The 22,627-nt window shown below is 37.4% G+C and overlaps 1 protein-coding gene across 1 annotated transcript in view; it reads left to right on the forward strand.

Annotated features, from left to right (window-relative positions):
* Positions 1 to 13,870: 13,870 nt before the first annotated feature.
* Positions 13,871 to 22,627, forward strand: part of IPCEF1 (interaction protein for cytohesin exchange factors 1) — a 138,210-nt gene continuing 129,453 nt past the window's right edge. Inside the window, exon 1 of the mRNA XM_036766661.1 lies at positions 13,871 to 13,904. The gene's annotated coding sequence lies outside the window, so the exon portion shown is untranslated. The remainder of the gene's footprint in view (positions 13,905 to 22,627) is intronic.

Below are 22,627 nucleotides of genomic sequence, written 5' to 3' on the forward strand. Positions count from 1 at the left end.
TGCTATGGTAGTGGTGCTAATGAGCATGGGAAAAAGTAAAATAGAGAGGAAAGAATCGGAAGAAAGTAAATGGGATCATATGTAAATACAATGATGGATTTCTAAGAGTTGAGTTGGTTATATTTGCCTTCTTTTGCTCTGGACCTATGTTCATATGCAGAACTCTAGTGTGAAAAATTCCTGTAGGGATACACATTGGTAACCTGTCCGCAAAATACAGTTTTAGAAAGCTAAAAATCTGAGGCCTCTTGCTCAGGGTCACAGAACTAATATATATCAAAGGTCTTCCTGTCTCAAGGAAACCTTCTAATCACCACTAGAAGGATGCTTTTGTATTTTTCAATACTTTTCTTATTATGAATTTAATATTCATCAATAAGGATGAGCATTTCCATATACGAAGGCCAAAAGATGAGGATCACACATGAAATAACGAATCTTTTGCAATAGAGCTTGCTGTTTTTGCAAAGAATATATAAAATTTAACATGATTGTACTAACACTGCTCTTCTTGTCCTCTGAACCACTTCCTTCTGCTCTCTTTAGGGCATTTTTGAAAGTTTCATTGATGTCCTTTTCTTTGTTTTTTTTTTTTTTGTATTATCACTTTTTTGTATTACTACTTTAACAGACCCTCCATATTATGACACTTTTACAATAAATGTGTAAAATCAACTTGTTCTTTTCCTCTTTAATAATATGGGTTCATATCCCAAATTTTACAGCATTAGTGAATATTTTTCAACATGTAAGAATGAAAATCTGACCAATGTTGGAAGGGCTATGGGAAGACAGGGATATTAATTCATTGTCCATAGAGCGATTTGCTTTTTTCCTCTTAAATAATATAAATTCATACTTAAAATTATGCAGCACTGTTGAATATTTTTCAACACTTAAGAATGAAAGTCTGACAAAAATTGGAGATGCTGTGGGAAAACAGGCATGTTAATTTACTGTTAGAACTGTGAACTCGTCTAGCCATTCTGGAAAGCAATTTGGAGCTATGCTCAAAACGTCTGGGTATACCTTTCGACCCAGCAATCCAGCTACTAGATTTATAACCCAAAGTGATCAAAGAAAGGGGGAAAGGTTCCACAGGTACAAAAATATTTATGGCAGCTCTTTTTGTAGTGGCAAAGAACGGAAAACTAAGGGGATTCCCGTCAATAGAATGGCTGAACAAATCATGGTAAATGAAAGTAATATAATACTATTATGCTATAAGAAATTATGAAGAAGGATGATTTTTAGAGAAGTCTGAGAAGAATCATATGAACTAATAGAATGAAGTAAGAAGAACCAGGAGCACGATTATTAAATATTTCCAATTTATCTTTATGAACTCTGATTAATGCAATGACCAGCCATGATTCTAGAAGACCAATGAATAAGAATGCTAACCAATTACTCACAGGTGAGGAATTCAAGGTGTAGAATGAAGCATATTTTTTGGACATGACTATTGTGGGAATGTTTTCTATGTATATTTGTTACAAGAGTCTTTTTCCCAATGGCAGAAAGGGAGAAAAATAGATTTTTGTTCATCGGAGTTCTTTCTAAAGAATGAAACTCTAAGAACCAAGCTAACATTAATTCATATTTTTAAAGCACATCTGTATGCCAGGTGCTATGGTAGGTACTGAAGCTACAAAAACAAAAATGAAAATAGCCTCTGACCTCAAAGAGCTTATTCTACAGGGTAGGAAATAATATGGAGATAGATAGGAAAACAAATCCAAATTATGTACAAAGAAAATATGTGATTGTTTTTGGTGGGTGGGGTTGTTGTTGTTGTTTCTTCTTTATTATCAAAGAGGACCATGACATCAAGAAGTTGATGCCATGACTCTTGCAAATGAATTGGATTTAAGAGAGGGAGGGCTATGCAAAGTCACCAGCCTCACCTTCTCCTCAAGAACCATCTGTGTCCAACAGCAAGATGTAGTTCAGGACAATGGGAGATGGCATCCAGTGAGTGGGTAAAATGGAAGAAGGTTTAGGAAAAACTTCCACAGAAACTGGCCCTTGAGCTGATTGTTGAGTGAATCCTAGGTGTTTTAAGATGGGGGAAGGGAGGAGAAAGAACATTCCAGGAATGGGGGACAGCCTGTGTAAAGTTGCAGGGATGAGAGATAGAATTTAGTGAACAGAGTACACTGAGTAGGGCATTTTGGCTAGAGTATAGAAAATGTGTATGGGAGTAAAGGGAAATAAATCTGGAAAGCTAGCTTGGAGTTAGAAGTGAAGGTCTTTAAATGCCAAAGACAAGTGTTTGTTTTTGATCTTAGAGTTAGCATGATATGATGGAAAGGGCATTAAATAAAGGGTTTGACCTGGGTTTAAATTCTACTTCTGATACTATGTGACTTCTGACAATTCACTTAATCTCAGTCTCAATTTCTTCATCTGTAACATCAGGGATTGGATAAGAAGGTCTTAAAGGTCCCTTTCAGCTCATTAGATTGTAAGTTCCTTGAGGGAAGGGATTCTTCTTTTTCATATTTATAACCCCCGCACTTAGCACAATGCCTAGCACATATCAGGCAATTGAATGTTTATTGACTGAGAGAGACTTGTGACAGGAAAACCAATTAGGAGTCTACTGCAGTAGTCTAAGAGAATGATCACAAGCACCTGAATGTGAATAGTACAGATATGATATAAATGAAGAAGACAATGGATGCAAATTATGTCATGGAGGTTGAACTGACTAAACTTGGCAATTGGCTGGAACGGAATATGGGATGAGTGAAAGTTAAGTATTAAGGAGGATTCCAAGATTCTGAACATGGGTAACTGGAAGGATGGTGGTACCCTACCGTTTTAGCCTTATTAGATATTCCTCCCTTTTCTACACTTTGCAATCTATCCAACTGTCTCTCAACAAGGACATACTTTCTGTCTCCAAGCCTTTCCCCTGACTGTCCAACATGCCTGGAATATAGTCCTTCTCTTCCTTTAAAACACAGTTCAAGGTCTCTCTTATGCATGAAGTCTTTCCTTGTCCCACCAACTGCTAGTGCTTTCCTTCCCAAACTACCTTTTATTTGGGCATTTGGTATGTATTCAGTTATTCAGTTCATATTTATTCTGTATACACATGCATATTATTACCTTACATATTATTTGTCTTTTCCATTAGAATGTAAATTCCTTGAGAGAAGAGAATGTTTCATTTTTTTTGCTCTTGCATCCTCAGTGTTTGGAATATGGTAGACGCTGAATGCTTGCTGGCTGATTGACAGAAATAAAGAATTTAGGAAATAGTGGTTTTTTTTTCAAAAGGAGGGAATGGATAATGAGTTTGTTTTTGGACAAGTTGGATTTGAGATACCTAAGGGACATCTTAAGACATCTAGGTAAGGTATCTAGAGGAAGTTGTAGGTGTGTGAATATGCAGATTTGGGAGTTATCTGCATAGACATGATAATACTTATCTATCTCCTGCAGTGGAATGTAAGCCTCTTGAGGGCCAGCTCTGTTTCACTGTTGTCTTTTTATCCTTAGGACCTAGCACAATGCCTGGAATATAGTAGGTGATTTAAAAATGTTTGTTGATAGAATGAGTGATTCATTGTGTCCTCTCTGCCTCCTAGTCCCATGTTGGCTAAATAGTGGGCAATGAGAAAATAGTTTATGGATGGACTGATTCGGAAGAAGCAAGGATGTAAGCATTGATATTATCTTCTTAAAGGACAGAGAGTTCAGAACATTTCTACTAAAGAAACATCTAGCTTTTCCAAGAGCTCTCCTGACAAAGTGCTTGACTAAATAGAACACTGTGGTTTACTCCTCCTTTGATACCTGTATGTATGTGTGTGTGTGTGTGTTATGATGCCTGGTCACATTAGTAGGTTACTTGTGTGCTGTTCAGGAAAGGAGAAGAAACCCTTCACTGGTGTTCAGTGCTGACAAGGAGATTGTTTTCCTCTTTATTCTCTTTCAGTTTGCATTGCTATTTAGTTCAATTAGTTGGGCACAGTCCGTTTCTGCTATGAACAAATAAAAATAGCCTCTTCATCTGAGTTAATGTAATTGACTCAAGTAATTCACAGGGTATTAAAAGACTTAGGAGCTATTAGAACTTCCTTCTATTTCTCAAGATTGTTGTTAAGACAGTCTAGATAATTGAAGTAGAAGTTTCTGAATCTTGTCTTTTCCCACTAATAGTGAATTGTAGCTTCAATAATTCTTCACCTAAGTCATAGTGTTTGTGGTTACTGGAGTAAATTAGCATTTTGCCTTTTATGCAGGATTTTCCAAAAGAACTTGGGGTCTTAAACTATCAAAATAGTAGCTATGTACCTTGATAACCGCAGCTTTGATAATATTGTTGATTTGTGAAAGGGAAGTGTCATTTTGCTTCCCATACTAGTTGTTAAATTTAGAAAAAATAATGGGGAAGTATTTCTATGGGCCTCTGCACTGATCTGTCCCTTGAGACTGCATACTCAGCAACTGAGATTAGTAAAGAATGATCTTGAAAAACATCGTAATGCATTGGTATGCTCTCCAAAAATCTGCAGTATGCTGGATAAAGTTGAGGAGATGATAGATAATGCCTCTGCTAAATTAAATGAATTGTACATGACTTAGAGGATTTAGAGATGGGACCATTAAAATCACTTAGTATAACCTCATTTTTAGATGATGAAACTGAGCACCAGAAAAATGTAAATGACTTACCCATGGTCTTTAAGCAATACAGGTAGGATTCAAATCCCAAGATTCACAGGGGACAAAATTCAAGAAAAAGACCAGTAACACAAAGCCCAGGGCCTCTGATGTCTATGCACAAATACATAAAATATGGCTAAGAAGCAAGAAAAGCTGAAAACCTCAATGCAAGTAGGCAAATTTTACATCATATGGAGTACTGAAATTTGGTGCAATCATGACCGGAAGATGACTTTGGAAGGTATGACATTCAAAATTATCCAATAAACAGATGTATCTTAGGTACCCAAGTATAGCAATTGAGTTTGGAGTATAAAAGGTAAATCAAGAGTTACTAAGAGAATATCTGACTGCCTTTGATGAATTCACATTAAGCCTCAGATGACCTATATCTCAGGGTACTGAAATGACTGGCAGATATGAAGCAACTATCAGTGGTCTTTGAAAGACTGGAAAAGTCATCATGGATTGGAGAAGGGCAAATGTCCCAATTTTGGGTGAAGGGAAGAGAAAGGAAAACTACAGGGCAATGAACATGATTTGGACCCCTGAGAAAATTCTAGAAGATGTGATTGTTAAAGGGATAGTTAGGGAACCCTTAGAAAAAAGAAGCAGTGATCAAAGAGCTAGCCATCAAGAACAAGTCATAATGCCTCATAATAACCTGGAAAGACTTATATGATCTGATGCTGAGTGAGGGGAGCAGAACCAGGAGAACATTATACACAATTACAGACACACAGTATCTCTGATGACTAACTTTGATAGAGTTGGCTCTTCTCAGCAATACAAGGTTCAAAGACAACTCCAAAGGACTCATGATGGAAAAAGTGATTCATATCCAGAGAAATAATTACAGAGTCTGAATGCAGATTGAAGCAAACTATTTGCTCTTTTTTTTGTTTGTTTTTGCTTTTGTTTCTGCTTTGTTTCTTCTTTCTCATGGTTCATTCCATTAGGTATAGTTCTTCTTTACAACTTGACTGTTGTGACAATTTGTTTAGTATGAAGGTATATGTAGAACCTATATCAGATTGCATGCTGTCTTGGGTGGGAAGAAAATTTGAAACTCAAAACCTGAGGAACTGAATGTTGTAAACTAAAACTAAAAATTAATTAATAAAAAGATAAAAGGGAAAAAAAAGAATTCATAATGGACTAAACTTTGTTTCCTTTTTTGGAGGGGGGCAACAATCCAAAATTGAGGTACTAAGGAAATAGGACTGATCTAACTGAAATCTAGGTTTTAAACAAAACATTTGGTAAAGTCTCATGCCATTCTGGTAGAAAAGATGGAAAGATGTCCACTAGATGATAATACAATTTGAAGGATTCAGAATTCATTACACAGACACCATTAAGGGTGGTTATTAATGGTTTGATGTGAATTTGGAAGCAATACTTTTATCAGGAATTTGGATAAAGGTATAGTTAAGGGTAGCTAGTTGTTACAGGGAATAGAGCACCAGCCTCGAGACAGAAAGACCAGAGTCCAAAGCTGGCCTCAGATACTTACTGGCTGTGTGACTTTGGGCAAGTCATTTAACTGTGTTATTCTCGGGTTCCTCATCTGTAAAATGAGCTGTAGAAGAAAATGGAAAACCACTGTGACATCTTTGCTAAGAAAAACCACAAATGGAGTCACAAAGAGTAGGACATGACCGAATATCAACAACACAGGCTCTTTGGATATAATTTCCCACCAACTTCACTGCTTTTGGACTTTTTTGGATTTCTCCATCATACCTTCCTACTCCCCACACCCCTTCAGCTTCCTTTTGTGTCCTGTCTTCCCCCTTGGATTGTAAATTAAATTACAAACTCCTTGAGGTCAGTGACCATCTTTTTTTAAACTTGTGTTTGTATCCATATTTTAAGGAAGTGCCTGCCACATAGTAGTAGTCAAATATTTATTGACTATTTGCTAAAACAGTCCCTACCCTCAAGGAGCATATACATATACTTATATGTAAAATACACAAAAATCCAAAGTAGTTTTGAGGAGGGTGGGAGTGTCACCAGCAGTTGGGATGATCAGGAAAGGCCATATATAGGAGGTATTGACCTGAGCTTTAAGGAAATTAGCAATTTATTTTTCTTTGAGTCTCCTTCAGAGGATATCATAGGATTTCCAGCTAGATGAGACCTTAGAGATAGTCCACTCCAACCCTCTCATTGTATACATGAGGAAATGAAAGTCCAGAGAGCTAAATGATTTGCCCAAAGTCACGCAGTTAGGAGGCACCGAAACGCTAACATTTGGGTATTGTTTACGTCTCTCTATTATTCTGTTGATACAAAGAGAATTGGGAGATAAAGTGAGTTAGGGCTCTTTTTTTGGACTTGGCAATGGGAAATCTATATTCATAGACTAGAACCACAGAATGCCAGAGATGGAAGGAGGATCAGAGGTATCCAGCCCAGTTGGGAGTAGAGCAAGAGTTCCTACTACATCATTCCCTACAAGTGGGCGTCTAGTCTCTAACTGAATACCTCCAGAGCTAATAAATTTTGAGGACTACAAGCCTGTGAGATAGAATGACCAAAGTAGGACTCAGACGCTTGTCTATTCCTTGCCTCCCTCCTCCACCCTCCCTTTTTGTTCTTCCAGCTTTCACCATTTATGCTTGTTAACTCACTACTCATGCCAAATTATAAAAGAATGGCAAATCACCATTATTAATATTTAAAACATTAAGAGCATCAGAAAGCATTAAGGAGACATACCATATGGCCTTTAGGCACAGCTATGCAAATATTAAATATAGTTATGATATCATAAGTGTTTAAAGGGGTTTTGGCAATTTAATGCTATGTGACATGGTGAAAGGTAATTTGGCTGTTATTTCCAAGTGAAGGTACCCCACGTGTGGGCTTGTGGGAGAAGGGCAAAAATTAAAATTAAAAATTAAATCTTAAGTGTGTTACTTGAGCAACTTAAAAAACCCCAATGCCATTGTTACCATTTTCTTAAATCTGAATCTGTTCCTTTATTCATTAATTTATTTTTAACAAGTAAAAAACTGAGTTTTGCTGTAATTTCGTACTTTGGGAAAGTTGTAAAAATTAACATTAATCACCCAGAGAGAGAGAAGTTAATGTATTGTTAGAGTAATTTTAAAAACAATTTTGAATTCACATTCAACAGGAGAACATAATGGAAATTTCATGCAGCAGGCTGTGCAGTCTTTAGTTTCATTCCATGGGAAATTACAGCTGTTAAATTAGCAGGAGCTAGCCTCCCCCGTTGTTCCCTGAATGTAATAAAAGTCTGCTAAGAATTAGCAGAAAAAAAATTAATAAAATATGTGCCATTAAAGACTTCAGAACTCAAATATACCCTATTGCTTTCTGTTTCTTGCATGGAAAACTTGGCATTGAAGTTCCACTGATGTTGCTGTATTTAACCTGTAAAACTAATTTAGATGAAGAATGAAAACAGTACATTCTTACTGAATTAGCGGAGTTTTTGAAGGTACTGTCAACATGCTAGAATTCCATGTGAAAGCTGAAAGATGCTACAATTATTTTCCTGGCTGGGTATTTTAATAATCAGACCCATTATTTCTTTATGAAGCTCAGTATTCAGGGCTAAAGAAAAATGTCACTATCATTGCCCGATTGCATAATTCCATAGGCTGGAATCTATGTATCGATTTGAAAAACATCCGTAGATCAGGAAGTGTAAGGGGAATTGTACTAAGATGAAAAGGATAAATGGTTCCTGAACTGACAGATGAATTCAAGTTAACCACCTACATTTTTACACCTGTGTTTGACACCTCACAGGTTGCTTTCCTGGAAGGAACCTTGCTGTGCTCAAGATTTTGTCAATGAATTTTTTTTTTCTTAAAGGAATGCTGCTTCCATAGTTCCTTTAAGATTAGATTTCCACATATCAACTTTGTAAACCCAGACAATTTGGAGAGTACATCTGAGTCTAAACAAAATTCCCCTAAGTCTCCGTGTTATACATGCTAATCTTCTCATTAGTCAGAGGAAATAGATCTGGGAGGAACCTTAGAATTTAATCTAACTTAACAGGGGTAGAGAACTTGAGGCCACATGGGGCCCTCTATGTCCTCAAGTGTGGCCCTTTGACTGAATCCACTACTTTTTCTTCCTTGGTAATCTCATTACCAGATTCCTGACTGACTAATAGATTAAACTATCACCTCTATGCTGATGACTTTCAAATACATCTCTATGTTCTTATTCTTGTTCTCTCCTGTGCACTAATCCCACTGTACATCTAGACCTCCATGTCCCAGAGGCGCCTCAAAATCAACACATCCAAAGCACAATTCATTATCTTTTCCTCTAAATTTCATCTTTTAATAATCTTATTTCTCTCAAAAGTAATATTATTCTTCTAGTCACTCAGGTTAGAAGCTTAGGAGTCACCCTTGACCCTTCACTCTCTCTCATCCCCAAGTGACTAAGTAGTATCTTATACTACCAGAAGTAAAATCTTCTTGATTCTGCCTCTTCAATAATTTTTCATATTCATCTCTTTTTCTCTATTCACACTACAACTAACCACTCTACTTTAGGTCCTCATTACCTCTTGCCTGGACTATTTTATAGCTCCTAATTGTTCTCCCCATATCCTGTTTCCCCCCTAATCTCCCTCCTCAATTTATCCTCCATGTAGTTGTCAAATTTCTATTCCTAATTTGCAGGTATGGACATGTCACCATTGCTGAAGAAATTTCAATGGCTTCCCATTGTCTCTAGGAGAACATGCTAACTATTTGGCATTTAAACCCTTCACAATCTAGCTACAGCCTACCTTTCCAGGTTTATTGTTCTTGACTCCCCATTCTGTACTCCACCTATCAGCTTAACTAGCTTACTTGGTGTTCTCCTTACTTGACATTTCCTTCCTGCCTCACAAGTGATCTCTAATGCCTGGGACATACTCATTGCTCATCTTGCCTCTTGGAACCATAACTCCCTTCAAGCCTCAGCTCAAATGCCACCTCCTGCAAAACCTTTTTTCCCTTATTCCTTCAATTGTACGTGTTTCTGATTATGCTTTATTACTTTGATCAAATATCATTTATTTACTTACCCGTGAACTTGTAAGCTCCTTAATGTCAAGGACTGTCTCATTTGTGCGTTTTAATTCCTAGAGCCTATCCCAATGGCTACCATATTGTAAGTACTTAATAAATACGTGTTGATTAATTGCTAAGTTGAATTGAACCAAATTGTCTAGTTCAAGGACACTTAAATAACTAAGTATCAGAGCCATTGACTCCGTCCTGAATCTATTTTAGTACACTGTTTGCCTTTTATTACGCCATATTTCCTATCTCATCCCTTTCTGAGATGCTTAATTAAATAATCTCAGTATTCCTAAATTTCACCTTCCCACCTACCATCAATTCCTTTGCTCATGCAATGAGATAATCTTTAGGATATGATCTGTGTTTCTGAGCAGGTTGTAGCCAAGTTTAGTTCTGGTAGTTACAGAGTATCTCAGATTCACCTTTTTTTTTAAACTCTAACTCCCTACTGTATATCAATGAGGACTTATGATTTTAAGGCCTACAATGGAACTAAAACAGTTAGTACCTATTTCTTTTAAACAATGAAGTTCACTCATAGCAATGATAATTTCCATATGAATCATTAACCTCCTACTCCCATGTCTCTTGTTGCCTAGGTGATTCTTTCTGGGAAATCAGGCATGAGGAGAAGCAGGTTGTAGTGAGTTACTGGTATGACTTCAGGGTATCTTCTTTTAGCTTTGCTTGTGAATAAAAGAGACATTGGTTCTAGAGTTGGTCTCCTTACCAGTTGTCTCGTTCCCCATCGAAAAATCTCTGCATTTAGCTAAAGGAACATGTTGGGGAGCATGTCTTTTACTTTGTATACTTTTCCATACTTCTAGTGCCAGTGACACTTTTTGGGGACATGACTACAGGTTACGTACTAATGCTTTGGCATTGTGACTCCCACAGAATACATTTTAGTAGATGGCTCCATTTTCTCTCCTGAGGATGGGAGTACTGGGAATGTACACTAGGTTGTATAACATTTGTGACTTCATAATGATTTTGTCCTTCACAAAATAGCATGTTTATGAAGCATTTATTATGTTCCAAGCACTGTGCTAAGCACTGGAGATACCAATACAACCAAATGAAAGAGTCTCTCTAATGGAGAATTCTAATTCTACATTCTAATGGAGAAAGGCAACATATATAGGGTTCCTGGAAAATCCACCACACTTAAAGTCTCTGACATTTTACCATCGTTAATTGATATTACCACAGTAAAGGAAATGGTTCCTATTTTAAGCAAGTACAATTTAGATTTGGTAGCACATATTTCTTCCAGAAAATACCTTTTCTGATGTCTGAAGAATGTGTTTATTAAGTCATCCCATAAAGCATGTGAAAGCTTGGGAAGGCATGTCCATTCTTGGTCCTGTTTTCTGACTTCAGAGGTCAAATCTGAACTGGTTGGTGCACAGTTAGGCTTTTCTAGTGATGTGAACTTTGTGACTTCTGAGATGACCTTTTAATTTATATATGGAAGATATGGTGGGAGAACATACTATTGAGTTCTACTTTTCCCCACTCTAACTACCCCAAGAGAACATTTATGACATTATGCTTCCCTAAAAACCTATCAAGAAGCTTTGCCCAGTGGCTGGGCATCATGGGAATTTTCTTGGCTGGTTGGAGGTAGTTTGGTTTTAGTTGTCTTTTCCTCCCAGTTCTACCTCAGTCTCAAAATCCATTATAATTTAATTTCAAAAATCTTTTGATTTTATTGCATTTTTTCCTATTCCATAGTCATTTCCACTTTAACCTCCCCCATTGAATCCTTCTTTGCAACAAAGTAAAAGACTGATCATTACAATGGTTGAGAATTCAATTGCCTTTTGGTGTTACAATTTGTATCATTGTTGTTATTGAATATATTGTTCTCCTGATTCTATTCACTTTACTCTTCATCAGTTAATACAAGTCTTCAAATATTTCCATGCACTTTTCATATTATTCATTTATTTTTGTCATTTGTCTGGACACGGAATTTCATCAGTGTAGGGAGCCCCTCAGTAAGAAAGCTTACTCTTCCAATGCATATTAATAATGATTCTGAAATTTATTTTATTTATTTATAAAAATAATCTTTAGGCTGTTTCTTGGGGTACCAAGCAGATAAATGATTGGCTAAGGTCACACAGCCCAGTAGGTCATCCTGACTCTAAGACTGGCTCTCTATCCATGTTGATATGCTGTCTCCCATAATTTCTTACAATCCAATAATATTACATTGCATTCAGATATCACATAGATATAGTCATTTACCAATTGGTGGGCTCTCATGGTTTCCTGTGTGTGTATGTGTGTATGTGTGTGTGTGTGTGTATGTGTGTGTGTGTGTGTGAGACTACAAAAGCTTTTATAATTAAATACTGTACCATCTCTATAGAGTAAAGATAAGGGGAATCCTAACCTAGAAGAGGGACAATAAGGGTTGGGGGTAGAGTGAGAGTGCTAGGCTGGTAATGGCATGAGAGTGGGTTGCAGAGGGAGAGACAAATGTGTCAATTTAGCCTACAAATGAACTCACATTTTTGGTCTACTCGGGTGATTAGATGATTTGTTTACTGGAAAAAGGATTCCAAAAATGAATTGGCACCTGCCACAGTGTACTGCCTGAAGTAGATACTCAGAAATCATTTGCATATTTAATGATTGTTACCAAATACTCAACTAGAATGCTGGACTTAGAGTTAGGAAAGCCTGAGTTCAAATATGGCCTCCAACATTTATTACCTGTGTGACCCTTGGGCAAGTCACATAATCTCTATTTGCCTCAGTTTCTCAATTGTAAAATTAGGCTAATAATATCACTTAATCCTCTGAGTTGTTGTAAGGCTCAAATGAGAAGATAATTGTAAAAAGCATTTAGCAACAAATAATAATAAATAATAATTCCTCAATAAAAATAGCTTAGCCTGTAATATAGTAGGCACTATATAAATGTTTACTCCTTTTCCTTCACCTATAAGCAGTTAAACAAACAAATTGACCAACCAATCAAAAGAATTCAGCTAAAGTGTCTGTAAAGGCAAAGTCATTTGGAAATCCATTCCTCTAATGACTGTATTCTTCTCTCTGTCTTTAGTTTGTTTTTTGATAGTCATCTCCAGTTGTCCTGATCTATATCTGGCCACTGGACTCAGATGGCTCCAGAGGAGAAAGTGAGGCTGGTGATTTTGCACAGCTGTCTCTCACTTAAATCCAATTTACTTGCAAGCCATGGCATCACCTTCCTGATGTCATGGTCCTCTTCGAGAATGAAGGACAAACAACAGTTTGTCTTTCAAAGCCTATGACCTAGCCCTCTCCAACCTTTCTAGTCTTCTTAAACCTTCTGGTACTTTCCGTCCCTTCGCATACTCTGTGTTCCTGTGAAAACTTGCCTCTTTGCTCTTCCTCACACATGATGCTCCATCTCCCTTCTCTAAGCATTTTTACTGGCTGTCCCCCATGCTTGTATCTCTCTCTTTCTTCATCTCTGCCTTCTAGCTTCACCAATTTCCTTAAAGTCTCAGCTAAAACCTCATCTTCTGCAAAGAGCCCAGCCCAGCCCAATTTGTCCTTTTAAATATCTTACTTGTATATAGTTTGCATGTTGTCTCCCCCATTAGACTGTGTGCTCTTTAAGAGCAGGCACTATTTTTTAACCTTTATTTTTTACCCAGTGCCTGGCAGATAATAAGAACTTAATAAAGGCTAGTTGACTGACTGACTCTCCTCTTTCATATTGGGCATAAATACATGGATTTTGAAAATAGTACGTCGTTATAGCACCTTATTCTTCAGCCATTGTCTAAGAAATAGCCTGTATGAATACAAGGTGGGGTTATCACAATTTTAACCTTTCCTTCCCAGTGTTAAAAGCCTCTACAAAACAGTTCTCCTTTGTACATGATGACACATTGATAGATGCAGAGAAAGGAAGATCTGAATTCATTCACATACTTTTCACGAGTGTTATAAGCTTTGTGAAAAAAGCCATGGAATTCAAATAGAATTCGAAAGGATTAAAATGTTTATTGCATTCTATTTTTTTTTCAGAAAACCCTCAACTCTGAAGAAGTATCAAACTTAAGTGTCTGAGATGTATACCTAGCCATCTAAGCTTCTTTGAGATTCTGTTTCCATAGCTACAGAGTTTTCGAGTTCATCCTCCTGGTAAGATATTGGGTAGTTACGATGATCAGTTTACCACTGTAGAGTAAGGAGAGGAATTATGGCACAGTGGGAAAAGCCCTAGCTCTGGACTACAAAGACCAGTGGTCAAGTTCTATCTCTGTCATATAAACCTGTATGACCTTGAGCAAATCATTTAACCTCTCTGGACCTCAGTTTACTCATCTGTAAAATGAGAAGATTGAATTAGTTGGCCTCTAAGATTCCTTCTGTCACTAAATTTATGACCCTATGTTGACTCATCCTGCTAGTGGGAGATTTATATTTCTCTTTGGGCAACTAACTGTATCCAGGCTGATAGCTTTAGTAAGAACTTACATGCTTTTTCTTGACTAGATCAGGAGTAAGCAGAATTAGAGTAAGACAGGTCATAACTATGCTTGGATTTGGGATATGTAACTGATTCATCTTAAAAATTAGATAGAACCAAATTTGAAGACTGAGGAGGAGTTAGAGAACAGAAAAGTTCTGACACCTTTTTTTTTCTCCCCCCTCCCCACTTTATAGTGTTTTTTCAAATTACATGTAAAGATAGTTTTCAATATCTACTTTTATAAGATTTTGAGTTCCAAATTTTTCCCTCTCCTTCCTCTTCCCTCCTCCCTCCCTGAGACAGCAAGGAATCTATCAGTTATAAGCATACAATCATATTAATCATATTTCCACATTAGTCATGCTGTGAAACAAGAATCAGAACAAAAAGGAAAAACCTTAAGAAAGAAAAAAACAAACAAAAAAGGTGAAAATAGTCTGCTTCAATCTGCAAACCCCATAGTTCTTTCTCTGGATGTGGACAGCATTTTCCATCATGAGTCTTCTGGAACTGTCTTGGACCATTGTATTGTTTGAAAAGAGCTAAATCTATCATAGTTGTTAATCACACAATGTTGCTGTTACTGTGTACAATGTTCTCCTGGTTCTACTCATTTCACTTAGCATCAGTTCATATAAGTCTTTGCAGGTTTTTCTGAAGTCCTCCTGCTCACCATTTCTTATAGCACAATAGGATTCCATCACAATCATATACCACAACTTGTTCAGCCATTCCCCAATTGATGGATATCCCCCTCAATTTCTAATTCTTTGCCACCACAAAAAGCTGCTATAAATATTTTTGTACGTGTTGGTCCTTTTCCCTTTTTATGATCTCTTTGGGATACAGATAGCAGGGGTATTTCTGGATCAAAAGGTATGCAGAGTTTTATAGCCCTTTGGGCACAGTTCGAAATTGCTCTCCAGAATGATTAGATCAGTTCACAACTCTACCAACCATGCATTTGTGTTCCAATTTTCCCACATCTTCCTCAACATTTATCATTTTCCTTTTTTGTCATATCAGACAATCTGGTAGGTTTGAGGTGGTACCTGAGAGTTGTTTTAATTTACATTTCTCTAATCAATAGTGATTTAGAACATTTTTTTCATATAACTGTAAATAGCTTTAACTTCATTTGAAAACTGAGTTCTGATATCTTTGGAGGTAATTTCCATGAATTATTACTGGAATACTCTCCCAGACTATCTTCTGGAATATTGGGTTTGTAGATTGTGACTAAAAGCAAAAAAGTGTCCATAGGCAACAAATTGTCCCATCCTCCTAGACTTTTCATGTTCCCTTTGCTTTAATTCCTTCAGGAGAAGTATCATAGCTTTTCCAATTAAAATCAAATTATGAAAACTACAGAAGGGATTGAATTCCCTTGTGATATATTAGCTCACTCCTAAAATGGAAACATGGAGTACAGCTCAAAGTAATCCTGAAGTTAATTTTATTAATCATTATTAAGGCACATGATTCTTCTTTGATGAAAGTTTAAATGAAAATGATTCATTGGGTTGTGTGATTATAGCCCATGAGAATCTAATCACCTTTGGATCTAGACTTAGGTTCAAATTGTGATGATATAAGAGTGCTATTCTTTCACTTCATGGTCCGCAAACTATGTTGGTTCACTGTAGGAATAAAAGATGAGTTTTGGGTCCTTATTCAGTATAGATTAGCTGATTGCATCTAAAGTGAAAACAGGTCTAAACAGTCAGTTACAGCTTTTTTCTTTTTTCTTCATCAGCTTTTCTCATCAGCCCCAGTTCATCCAAAGCTTTTTTTTTTTTTTTGCTTTTTGGCAGGGCAATTGGGGTTAAGTGACTTGCCCAAGGTCACACAGCTAGTACATGTGTCAAGTGTCTGAGGCCGGATTTGAGCTCAGGTTCTCCTGACTCCAGGGCCGGTGCTCTACTCACTGCTCCACCTAGCTGCTCCCCATTCAAAGCTTTTGCAATCTCAAACACGATTCTTAGAGGATCCTGCCATGTTTTACTTTTTCATTTATAGTCACCCCTCCCTGAGGATTCTCCTGTATTCTTACAAGCATCTTTCATCTCTGCCTTTGACACAGGTCTCCACTAATTCTTTTCCTCTAATTTTAGGGGCCAAAGTACCTGATTTCATTTAACCCTTAATAATTAGATTAACTTTTTAAGAGGAATATTTACTTTAAAGGTATAACAATAATAAACATACAAACATTTTCCCCCAATACCTGGGGTACAAGGTTCACAGCTAAGCTCATTTTTTAATATAGCATTGGTCCCACTAAGCTCCAAGAACAAAATCCCCCTGGCTTCTCCAGGCTTCCCTGCTGAGCTGGCAGCAGCATCTGGCCCGGAATTCTGGGCTTTCTCATTGCCATGACTTCCTCTCCCAGGTGTGAGATTCCAGTCCTTGTATGTCAAACTGGAAAAGAACAAACAAAACAATACTCAAATTCCAAGACTATTTATTGGGACCACAGGTCCTAAGTGGGAGGGGAAAGTGGATCTTTTTCATACCCAGCTTAGTCTATGGTCCCTATGCTGTGGGTAACTGAGACCTTCACCTCTGGATGCCATCAGAGAGAGTGACTGTGCCTCAGTCAGGTAGATTTAAAGAGGCAGGTTGTTCTGGCTGTGGAGCCAATGTAAAACTTCTCCCACACAAGTGGGAGTATCTCTATCTTAGGTGTTCTGGGTACACACAAAAGCCCCATTACATGTATATGTATGTGTGTATAGCTAGATAGATAATCAAAGGTAAGAAAACGAAGATCTTGGAGTGCAGGTTACTTTGCTCACTGCTGACCAGCAAAGGCTGGTTAAAAGGTTAAAAAAGAGAAAAAATATGCCTTGAAAGTTAGCCTCTGGTTAAGAAGATAATGTCAGAAAATGCAATTTGGATTCCTTGACCGTGATATGAATGTAAGAATGGCAGACTCCTGGCTAGGGTTGGAATGTACCCAATAAGAGCTGGTAAGAATGTATTTACTTTCCACACCCTTTGACCCATTCACTCTACCGCTAGGCATATGCCAAAGTCAAGGATAAAAAAAGTTTTCCATGTACATCAACATATTTATAGCAGCTCTTTTTGGAGTAACAAAGACTAGATATTAAACAGAGGCCCATTGATCAGGAAACATGTGGTACATGAATGTAAAGCAATATTACTGTGTTATAAGAAATGAGGATGGTGAATGCTAAGAAACATGGGAAGACTTAAAAACTGAAGAAAAGAGAAGTAAGCAGAATCTGCAAGTTTTATAAAAATGTAAATGGAAAGAACACAAAGGCAATTGAAACAGAATGTTCTAAAATTATAACAAACAAAATTTGGCTCCAAAAGGACCTCCCTGGCCCCGTTCTTTGAAGATGTGGGAGACTATGGGAATGGAACACTACAGATGATATCAGATTAAAAAAAATTTTTAAATGTGTTAGTGAACTTTGTTGAAGTGGTTTTATTTCCTCTTTTTTATTCTTTGTCACATTGGACAGCTCTTCAGAGGGAGTTGGGGAGAATACACTTGAGTGACATAAAACAAAATACATCAATAAAATTTTTATTTTTTAAAATGAATGTTTTTGCCCAGAGTCTTACAAATCCAATCATAAGAGCTTTAAACTAAAAAAAACAAGCAAGGGGAAAAGAACTGCTATAGATAGATAGGTGGATGGATGGATGGATTATAGATAGATTGATAGATAACACCTTCAGGCTACTTCCAATACTCTTGCTGTGGTGATTCTCAAATACTAGGTGTCTCCTGGGGAGAAGGCCACCCCACTCTTTTCCGTGCCTCATTACAAAAGTATAGTAACTTCATACATACTTAAGGGGGGTTGTATTTGAAGAACTCCATGGAGTGCTGTGTACAGAGGGGAGTAGTTGGGGAACCAGTATATAGCAACATGGATAAAGATAATTCACAGTCCACAGTTTACAAAGCATATTTTTAAAAAGCACATAGTAGGCATTTAAATCTTTGTGGATTTGACTGTTATTTACTTCTTTTCATTTAACTTGTCATGTAGTCCACATTGCTCCCTCTTTTCTATAAGAATACTATGAGAGGCTATTTTTTTCACCTGTAAATTGAAGAGATTAGGTTAAATGGGTTCTACAAGACTATGAGGTCAAATCCATTATAGAAAATGATCTTTATGAAACAGTAAGATTTGTAAGCTTTTGCTTATGGCTCTCATATCCAGCAATACTTGTCACAATAGAATTTTAGTATCATGAAAAGAAATCTCAGTCATGCATGGGAATATATTATAGGAAAATGTAATCATTGTGTACAGATGAATGAAGGTATTTTGAAGAGAAAGAGAAAAATTGGGAAGAATAAGTAGATAGAGGGAATGGGTAAAGACAGGAAGCTAATTAGAAACAGAAAATGAGGCACGAGTGCAGGAGCTGGAGTCAAGAAGGTCGAAGTTCAAATCCACCCTAGACACTTGTTATGTGACCTTTTTCTGCCTTAGTTTCCTGATCCATAAGACGAGGATAGCAATAGCACCTACCTCAACAGGGATGTTGCGAGGATCAAGTGAAGCAACACATATAAAGCACTTTGAAAACTTTAAAGTGTAGCATAAATATTGGTCATTATTATTTCTATTATTATTATCTTTGGCTTTATTTAAAAAGCAACTGGGAAACCAGAGAACATTTATATCAAAAGGAAGAAATAAAGAAAAGTTGCATACTGAGGCTGAGCAGGGAGGAAGTAGATTAGTTAAAATGTATCATGGTAATATTTGTATTAGCTCTTAATTGTGGTCGAGGTGGCAGAAATTAAATGGCCCGATAAAAGATAATTCATATCAGATCACAGATTCAGAGCTGGAAGGCACCCTAGAAATCATCTTGTCCAACCTCTGATGCTCATATAAGTTCTGTTACCTCAAAGTCACAGAAACAAATATTTTTCTTTTTCATGTACAACTTAGGTTTAATAACATCATTGTTTAGAAAATGCTCCAAAATGAATTCAATTCAGATCATAGGATCATAAATTTAGAGCCAGAAGGGACCCTAGAGACCATTTAGTTCAACCCTTTAATTTTACAGATGGAAGTTAAAGTTGTTGTTTCGCTTATTGTTTGTTCTTTGTTCTCAAAGAAGACCAGTGACATCAGCAGGGTAATGCCTTGACTTGCTAGTGAAATGGATTTAAGTGAGGCAGAGCTGTGCAGTCATCAACCTTATTCTCTCCTCCAGTCATCAGAGTCCAATGGCAAACATAAGTCAAGATGACTGGCAATGGCCCAGCATGCAGAGGGAAACCTTGGCCTTTTTAACTGGAAATGAAAGCCCAGAGTATTGAAGGGACTTTCTCAAAGTTATACAACTGGCAAAGCTCAGGACTTTAATTCAGCTCCTCTCACTTGAAATCCAGCTGACCTTCCACTGTACATGGCAGTGTATTCACATTGGGTTTCCAGTAGAAATTTGATTCAATTGAACAAATATTTTAAAGAACATTCTATGCACCTAGTGCTCAGAGTGCTGGGTGCACAGATAACAACATGGCAAGGAGGTAACAATATAGTGGGGATAAGGGAGGAGGAAGAAGAAAGGATAAGTTAAGACCTGTGCAGAAATAAACGTGGTACAAGGTACAATATTAGAGGAGCAAAGGAGAGAGCTGGATAAAGTGTTTTAAGAACATTGAGCAGAGATTCCGATCACTTTCTGTAGAGTGGAAATAGATTAACCAAACACATAGTAGACATTTAATGAATATTTGTTGATTTGAATTATGAAGAATAGTTAAATTTAGTATCAAACTAAATACTGTACTTAATTTTTTTAAACCACTAGGTGGCTCTTTGGATACACTTAAGGGTTACAGGGAAAGCTAACCTTTTAATGAAGGCATCAGTATGAATTCATTAACAATGTATTTCCTGGGTATCTTACTAGATATTTCCCCCAAATTCTCCCTAGTGAATGAAAAAGGACAACCAGAATAGTCCCTATTAAAAGCATCTAACTATAGATGCAGGTACCAGAATCGGGTTTCTGGCTGTTGTGCACCATTGCAGGTTTCCTGGCTGCTCCCTGATGAGCCTTGGAAAGGATCCCTTGCTGGAATCCTAGCAAGGAAGCTAATTAGAAGAAAATACTAAGATCACTGTGCTGGCTATTATGTATAGAAAGTCTTAGCAGCCCAGCAATTATGCTGAGGGGAAACCAAAGCATCAAGTTTAAATCTCTTTCAAATGAGAATGGATCATAAACAGAAAAAGGAGTGATGAAGCCACTCAATTACAATACAGAAAAATCTATTGGATGTTATTCAGGCAAAGGTAAGCCAGTTTGCTGACTTCCTTTTTTTATGCTCTAATTGAAATGTGTATGAAATGCTCTAATTGAAATTTCTCCAGAAAAGGATTAGAAGAGAGAAGATTTAAGTTATCGGTAACTGTGGGAAAGGGTCCCATGACAATGGGTTGCCTGCCAGTTCTATTTGGCCAGGTGAGGATGGGTCATTGGGATACTCCTTAGGCAACCTGACTCCTAAAGAAGCTAAGCCAGTGTCAAGGTCAAGTGATCCTTTTGAGAAGCGTTCAGGAAGCCTTCCTTGAATGCATGGCTGTTTCAGATACAGACCTGGAAGACCTACTCCAAGCAATAAGAGACCTGCTTACAGCAGGGATTGTCTTCTGAGATCTAGGAAAAGGATGAGACAAGAACAATGATTCCAGGGTTTTCCTGAGAGTAATAACTAACTCTTATAGATTCTTCAGAGAAGAGGGAGATCCTATACAGAACAAAGCACTGGAGTCTAGCACTGACAACAATCCAGGATTTCTTTGGAATAGGAGCTAATCTGATGTAGAAAGGCCATTCCTGAGGTAACTGCAGGGTCTTGCCATTCTACTAATGTAGATCCATGGGTGTAGAAAATGGGGCCCAGGCTCAAAGGCCTTTCTCCCATGTCAGCCCCATCCACAGCTAGCTCAAGGGCATGATGGGAATTGTACTTCTGACAATATTTGACGCAAAGTTCACTGCTTTTCCTTTATCTTCTGTTGTGTTGTTGTTGTTCAGTCATTTCAGTTATGTCCAGCTCTGGGTTTGCCATTTCCTTCTCCAGCTCATTTTACAGATGAGAAAGTGAGGCAAGTGGGGTTGAGTGACTTGCCCAGGGTCACACAGCTAGTAAGTGTCTGAGACTGGATTTGAACTCATCCTCCTGACTCCAGGGGCAGCACTCTATCTAGCTGTGCTACTGTGGTACTAGCTGCCCTGTAGCTCCCTTTTGTAGGGAAGAAAAAATCAAAGATTTTGTCAGGCGCTTAATGAGATGCCTTGTGCTTCACTCTGTGGCAAGAAGTTCCACGATGACAGGAGTTGAAATTGTTTGGCTAAAACCAGGTTTTTTAGATTTGTGGATTTTTTTTATCCATTTCTAGATTGTCAAGAGATGACAGCTGAAGTGTAAATTATGAAGGACAAGTGTGTGAGAGCCCTGCTAATCTCTTAATGTGACGGATTACAGTATGTTTATTGCATTGGAAAGTATTTTTAATCATCATAGTTTTTTTAAATAAATTCTTCATGCCATCTGCCAGTTCATTGTTGGAGTATGGAGTCAGAAGAAAGGAGAAACAGTAAAATAACCAGAGAGGACAATAATATAAAAGAGAAAAAGTAGTGAAAAGGAGAGGATAGTTTCTAAAGCAAGTAAAAAAAAAAGAGTCATAGCGGAATATTGGGCTTGAATCAAATGAAGAGTTGGAAAAACATGGATGACACCATGTCCCATGGCCCAAAACATCGTTTTCTCATCCTGTTTCTATTTATTACATAGGATGGAATGTTAGAGTACTAGTTGAAATTCATACTGTGGGCGAACTGACCCAAACTGCTTTTTGAGGAAAGGAGGAAGAGAAAGGAGAGGAGCGGAGCATTTATTAAGCACCAAGGCTTTATTATGTGCCAGATACTATGCCATGTGCTCTACAAATATCTCATTTTATGCTCACAGCAATCCTAGGAGGAGGTAGGTGTTATTATTACCTACATTTTACAATTGAAGAAACCGAAGCAAGGAGTGATTAAGTGACTTGCCCTGAGTCAAACAGCTAGTAAGTGCCAGATTAGATCTCGGGTCTTCCTAACTCTAGACCGAGTGCTTCATCCACTGCACCACCCAGTTAGAAACCTCTGCCTTTAAGGGTAGGGGCTATTTAATTTTTATCTTTGTAGCCATGATGATTGGCACAAGGCCTGGTGAATAATTGGTACTGAATAAATGCTTGTTGATTGATTGCCTGATGCTGGGAAGATGCCAATTCAAAAGATCCATGTACCCAAACTGTAATTCCCACCCACTGAACTCTTGGTTATATTCCTGTTAATGGAGGGATCCCTAGAC

Source organism: Trichosurus vulpecula, chromosome 7 (assembly GCF_011100635.1).
Source record: "Trichosurus vulpecula isolate mTriVul1 chromosome 7, mTriVul1.pri, whole genome shotgun sequence".
Lineage (NCBI taxonomy): Eukaryota > Metazoa > Chordata > Mammalia > Diprotodontia > Phalangeridae > Trichosurus > Trichosurus vulpecula.